This window comes from Arachis ipaensis, chromosome B04 (assembly GCF_000816755.2).
Source record: "Arachis ipaensis cultivar K30076 chromosome B04, Araip1.1, whole genome shotgun sequence".
Classification (NCBI taxonomy): domain Eukaryota; kingdom Viridiplantae; phylum Streptophyta; class Magnoliopsida; order Fabales; family Fabaceae; genus Arachis; species Arachis ipaensis.
In genome coordinates this window covers 124,210,572-124,217,067 of record NC_029788.2, presented here as the reverse complement: position 1 = coordinate 124,217,067, position 6,496 = coordinate 124,210,572, and the positions used below count along the sequence as shown (strand labels likewise).

At 33.9% G+C, this 6,496-nt stretch overlaps 1 long non-coding RNA gene across 1 annotated transcript; it reads left to right on the top strand.

The window, feature by feature from the left end:
• LOC110271310 lies at positions 5,711–6,360 on the top strand. Its single transcript, XR_002361916.1, has 3 exons — positions 5,711–5,894; positions 6,122–6,211; positions 6,295–6,360. It is a non-coding gene; the product is annotated as an uncharacterized LOC110271310 (long non-coding RNA).

Here is a 6,496-nt window from a genome sequence, read left to right as displayed (position 1 = left end):
TAAGAAATATTTTTAATACTTAATTAAAAGTAGAAACAAAGAATATTTGTCTGTATTTTATGTCTCTGTCTGTCTCAGAAATATTATCTAGTCACATTCTTAATGTGAGATGTGATACAAGATGTGTGAGAATATTTGAGGTAAGAATAAAACAAAACAAGATAATTAATTATTCAATGGACATAATGCAGTTTAGAGATAAAGAATGGGGAGAAAAATTTTCTAAAATTTAGTTGGAAAAAAAATGGAAATTGACAATAGTTATTTCGAATTTTACATGAGTTCTATAATCAAAAGGAAAGGAGGTTCTTGCATTCGCAATTAGCATAAAAGGTACTTCTATTTTGATTCATAATGAATCAAATAAACAAATTTTATAGGGTTTTAGATTATCAAACTTTCTTACTTAATAAAGTAGTATTTTAGGTATAGTTTTATTATGATTTTTTTGCATACAAATTTTTATGAACTTAAGTCCCAATAACTTAAATTAGATTAAATCATAATAGTACTGAATTGGTATTGCACTAGTTACTTACGGAATAAGAGCTATCATCAACATGGTGTTAGCTCAATTATGAGGATGAGCTTATGCTATTTGGTGTGTTTGGACTTTGGATTGGCCACCCAAACCTCCATTTTCTATTTATTTTTTTTTTTACAGAATCCATTTGCATTATGAAAAATAGGGAAAAAATATAAATGGTACAAATGATTTGGTGACAAACATTAATATGAAATATTTTTAGCATTTAATGTAAAATTTAATCACATTTTCTAAAAACCCGCTCTTATGTCAACTCATCAATATCACATACCCGTGCGCGCGCATACATATATATCGAAAATTTTTGGAAATAAAAAAAGGATAAAACATTATTTTTGTCTATGATATTTGCGAAAAGTATCAAAAGTATCCCTAAGTTTTAATTTGTATCAATTTTATCCCTCAAATTTTCAAATGATAACAATTTTATCCCAGGCTCCTATCAATGTTAAAATTGAAAACAAACTTTAGTGGCCTAGCTAGCAGTCTAACTTTTCTGACGTGGCCTGTAATGGCTGATTAGGATTTTGTTAGTTCAGAGACTGGTACTAAAATTTCTGTCTCTGTCTCTAAAATTTCAGTATTTCAGTACTTCCAAAAAGTAGGGACACAAGGGACTGAAATTTTTAGAGATGGAGACTGAAACTTTAATAACATTTTATACCTAAAATACTTTCATTTCAATTAATTAATTCCAATTTTACCCTTTGTGCAAATTAAATTAGAGTTTCATTCTTGTTTCAATTTCTGTCTTCCATTTTGCACCAAACAGAATATTGAGATTTATTTCAATCCCTGTCTCTTAGTCTCTGTCTCTCAATCTCAGTCTTTTCGTCTCTGTCTCTCCACCAAACGCTACCTTAGAGTTCAACATCATCACAAAAAAGTAGGCGACGACAAACACTTATGTGCAATTGTGGGGAGCTTCTTGTCCTGAGGTAGTCAAAGATAGTAGAAAATCCAGGACGCAGATTTTGGGGTTGTATATACTATGATGTAAATGTGCTGTTCAATTTGTATTTTGATATAGGCTTATGCAACTCTTCAAGTTCTTGGCGTTTATGTTGCAGATTGGGAAGGGATGCACCTTCTTTACTTGGGCAAATGGTGAAATAACAATGCAAGATGCTGAGGTTGCAAGACTGAAAATGAAGATTTCCACTTTGAAAGCCAAATTGTTTTATGCAAAATGCAAATTATCGATTGCTACAACTATTGGTATATTGGGATGGAGCATGGTCTTTTTTGTGTGTTGTTCATGGGGTAGGGTTGGAATCCAGATAAAACTGGGATATTAGCATTGAGAGAGATGGCAGGTGTAGTTTAGCAAAGAAATGTAAGTAGTTGCAGTGAAAATAGTGAATTATGTTTCATCTATGTACTCAAGTCGAAGATTTTGTAATGTTAACGTCCCTGAAGTTTTATTAATGTTTCAAAAGTACCCTTGACTTAAAAATTAGGCTGAACATGTCATTTTATCCCTGTGTTCTGTGTCTTGTACTACATAATACATAAACATTTAATGCAAAAAATTCTAACTAAATATAAGGGAAACATTTTCACTTCAAATAAGAGAGATTGAACTTGTCCATTACATCAATATAGCCTATAACTTAGAGGTCATTATTTGTCACAATTAACACTTTTTCAAAAGTGACATAATATAATCCTGCTAGTTAGCATATTTTCAATAATAAATTAAGAGGGATAAACCCAATTCAAAATACAAAAACATAACAAATGTTGGTCTTAAAAGCACAAGACGTTGGTTAGCCATTACAGACGTCAGAAAAGTCAGACTGCCAAGTCACTAACGTCCATTTTCAATTTTAACGTTGATAGGAGCCAAGGGTAGAATTGTTACTATTCAAAAACTTGAGGGATAAAATTGATACAAATTAAAACTTGGGAGTATTTTTTATACTTTTTGCAAACATCAAGAACAAAAACAATACTTTACTCAAAAAAAAATGGGCCTGCTACACATACAAGCAATAAGGCCTTACAAGTCTTACAAGCCCCAAGCCTACAAACATTCCAGACGCGCACTAATTAGATTGAATGGAGCGTAACATTCACGCGCTCCCACTCAAACGGTTACGCTTCGCTTCGAGTAAACCACCCCTTAATGGCAGACTCTTCCACTTCTTCCACTTCTCAAAGTAATTCAAAGAAAACGCAACCCTTCCATTTTCGAGCAAAATTCGAAAATCAAGATATACAACTCGTCGCTAACCTTCGAAACCTCCATCAACACACCATCAAACTCTCGATCAAGAATCTCCAGAGAAAACAAAGCTATAATACTCAAGGTACGTTACATTACGATTCCTGTATATTTTCCAGATTACGAACTAGGTTTTACTGTTCTTCTACGTTGTTGTACGTTTCACTGTTCTTCTTGCTCTACATCTCATTTTACAGTTTATAATGTTCTAGGTTTTACTGTTATTCTTGCTTCTATGTTACACTGTTCTTCTTCGTTCTTGTAGGTGTTACTGTTCTTGTTGTTCTAGATCTTCTGGTAACTGATTTTTCGGGGTATATTTCGTAGATTGGTGGGTGTATATGGAGTAATTTCTTGGGTGTATATGGCATAAAATGTAGGGTGTATATTTCTGAACTGATATACTGTAATAGTCAGCACTTGCTTATATTTGCTTGCTTGACCTTGTAATGTTGCTTGATATTGATGCATGTTTGAGTGATACCTGACTGATATATATGGATGTATCTGAATCATATCTATGGGTGTATCTTACTGTTATCAATGGGTGTATCTGACTCATATCTATGTGTGTATCTTACTGTTATCAATGGGTGTATCTGACTCATATATATGGGTGTATCTTACTGATATCTTTGGGTGTATTTTTCATTTCAGAGAAAATGGCAGCAAGAAACCAACCTGGAAGAAATGTAAGAACAAATATATGTCTTACATGAAATCAGTTTTATATAATAGATATATATCTGACTATAATTTTATTTTTGTCTTACAGCAAACAAAAGACCTTAAGTGTGCCACACATCTCCTAAGTGATAAATTCAGAAACATGAGTGAGGAGAAGAAGGCGATTGTGAGGGATCTGGGATTCGGTGGCTTGATGCACATCCCACCACTAAGGGTGCATCACCAACTGTTAAGGGAGTTGGCTAACAACTTCAAATTGGGGGGAGAACAGACTGGAAACCGGATACGGTTCTTTTAAAATTACCCCAAGAAAAATAGGTCATGCGCTTGGCATCAACGCAACAGGTAACTCGATAAAAATTATAGGTGTATATTAACTGATGGTTGGGGTGTCTTTAAATTGATGCTTGGGTGTATTTGAACCGATTTTGATACTTTGTTTTTTTCCTTTTTGTAGGAGATCTGTTTCCTCAGAAAGTCGATTATAAGAAACTTTCTGAGGATGACAAAGTAATTTTTAGAAGATTCCAGGGTAAGACCCTCAAAAGTCTTACAGATGAGATGATGGATATTGGCGTTGGTAACGAAGAGGATCGCCTAATGTTCAAGAGGATTTTCATCCTCTATATACAGATGGCGTTCCTTTTGCCAACGACAATAAAAAAAATCTTGCCTGTACACCTGGCCCCAATTTTTGAGATGGACAGCATAACAGAGCGAAACTGGGGAGGGCATGTTTTGACCTTTATCGTCAAGGGCATAACCGACTACAAGGAGAAAAAGAAGAAGGCAATTGATGGCTGCCTCTTTGCCCTGATGATAATATACTTTCATCTTTCTAAAAATAAAGGCAAGAAGAGGGCTGAAAGACCGCCAAAACCCTGGATTGCCAACTGGAGTAAGGAGCAGTTGGTCGAAAGAATGAATGTAGAAACAGAGGAAATTTTGGTAAGTTGAACATAATATGTTGGGTGTATATTTATTTATCTGAATGCTGCTAAATAAATTATCTGATGTTTCAGAGGATTGTAAACATGGCACAAACAAGAGAGAAAATGAAAAAAATAGTAAAAACAGAAAAAAAAAACAACAAATCAAAAAAACAAAAAAAAAAGAAGGCAAGTTCAACATCATCTTCGGAGGAAGAAACAACTACTGACAGTGACAGTTCTACCTCTGAGTCTGAGACTCAAGAAGACTCAGAGGATTCACCAAGAAAACACCCCAGCAAAAAGGGGAAAAAGTAAGTACCATACTTGGGTGTAATTTCTTTGTCGAGTTGGGTGTATTTTTTGAAAACATTTGGGTATATTTTGTTGATCAAGTTGGGTGTATGTAGTTTATTAAGTTGGGTGTATTTTGTTTGCTACGTTGGGTGTAAATTGTCCATTCAGTTGGGTGTATCTTGTGCATTCATTTGGGTGTATTTTATATCTTTAGTATGTTCTAAATAATGATTGTTTGCCTTACAGAATGGACTCCAAAAAAAGAAAGAAGAGTCAAGAGGTTTCAGAATCTGAATCTGAATCAACTGATGAGTAATGTTCTGAAATTATTACTCCTTTCTTTTAGCTTCATTATAAAGATTTCGTGTATTAACTGAAGTGTCTCTTATTAACTTATAGAAGTGAAGAATCATCACCAGTGGAGAAGCAAAAGAAAAATAAAAAAACAAAAAGAACACCAAAAAATAAGCACTTCTTTGGATAATATTCTGTGATAAAATTAATTTTTTATTTTTGATTCATACTTTTTTTTTCCACCCAAAACACAATCCAAAAAGAAAAAAGTTGTTGTTGAGCATTCATCTCCTGAAGAAGATCAATACTTTGATGGGTACAGTACCTCGTAAGCTATATTACCGTTTATCATCATAATTATTTATGTTAACATCTTCTTTTATAAATGTAGTGAGAGATATGAAATATCAAGTGAAGATCTAGATGAATTGCTAAGGGAAAACGATAAAAAATCTGCTGCAGAGGGGTATGTCTTGTTGGGGTGTATATTTCAGATTTTAGTGTGTTTTCTTTGCTAATAATTGTTTCTGGTTTCGCAGAGAGAACGAAGCTGACCTGCGATCGACAGAAGGTCGCTATGTCTCCTTTGAAACGTAAGAAGCTTTATTTAATAAAATCTTGTTATCATGATTTGGGTGTATTTTGTTGATCAAGTTGGGTGTATGTTGTTTATTAAGTTGGGTGTATTTTGTTTGTTGTGTTGGGTGTATTTCGTTTGTTGTGTTGGGTGTATATTGTCCATTTAGTTGGTTGTATCTTGTGCATTCATTTGGGTCTATTTTATACCTGTATCATATTTTGTCTGAATAACATGAAATCTGTTTAGAATACCGGCTGTGAACTTGGGAAGTGATGATCCTTCCTCTCAAGGAGGCACAGAACAAAGTAGTGTAAACAAGCCTGCAGAGAGCATGTAATTTCTCTTTCAAATAACCGTTACTTCTGTTCTTCTATTACTTTCTACTTCTAATTCTGTATATATTTTTTTTAGAAAAAAAAGCCCTTTATTATTTTATTCAAGAAAAAAAAGGCAGAAAAAAAAAGCAAAAACTGCAAGTATGTAAGTTCTCAAAAAACAAAGCTTGTCTTCTTTTTTAATTGTTCGGGTGTATTTTTTGACTTTCTTTGGGTGTATTTTAGGTTGAGTCCGGTTCAACAGTCAGCCAGTGAGCCGGCTGATTCGAATATGATGGTTGTGAGGGAACAGACACCGTCGGATGCGCTTGTAATGTGAGTTTTTCAAGAATATTTCAACCTTATAACCTTATTATTTTCAAAGGCGTTATTAACCTTTCATTTTTCTTCTTGTTTAGAGTTCCGATTCAAGTTTTTGTGCCAATGTCCCAAACAACCACTGTGCCGGAACTTGAAGAAACACCTGAGACAGCTTTTGAACCAACCCCTCTGCTACAGATTGAAGGAACTACAGAAACGTAAGAATTAGTATTGGGTGTATATTTGTTTAGAGTTTGGGTGTATTTTTTGTAACAGTTTGGGTGTATATTGTTCCTGAGT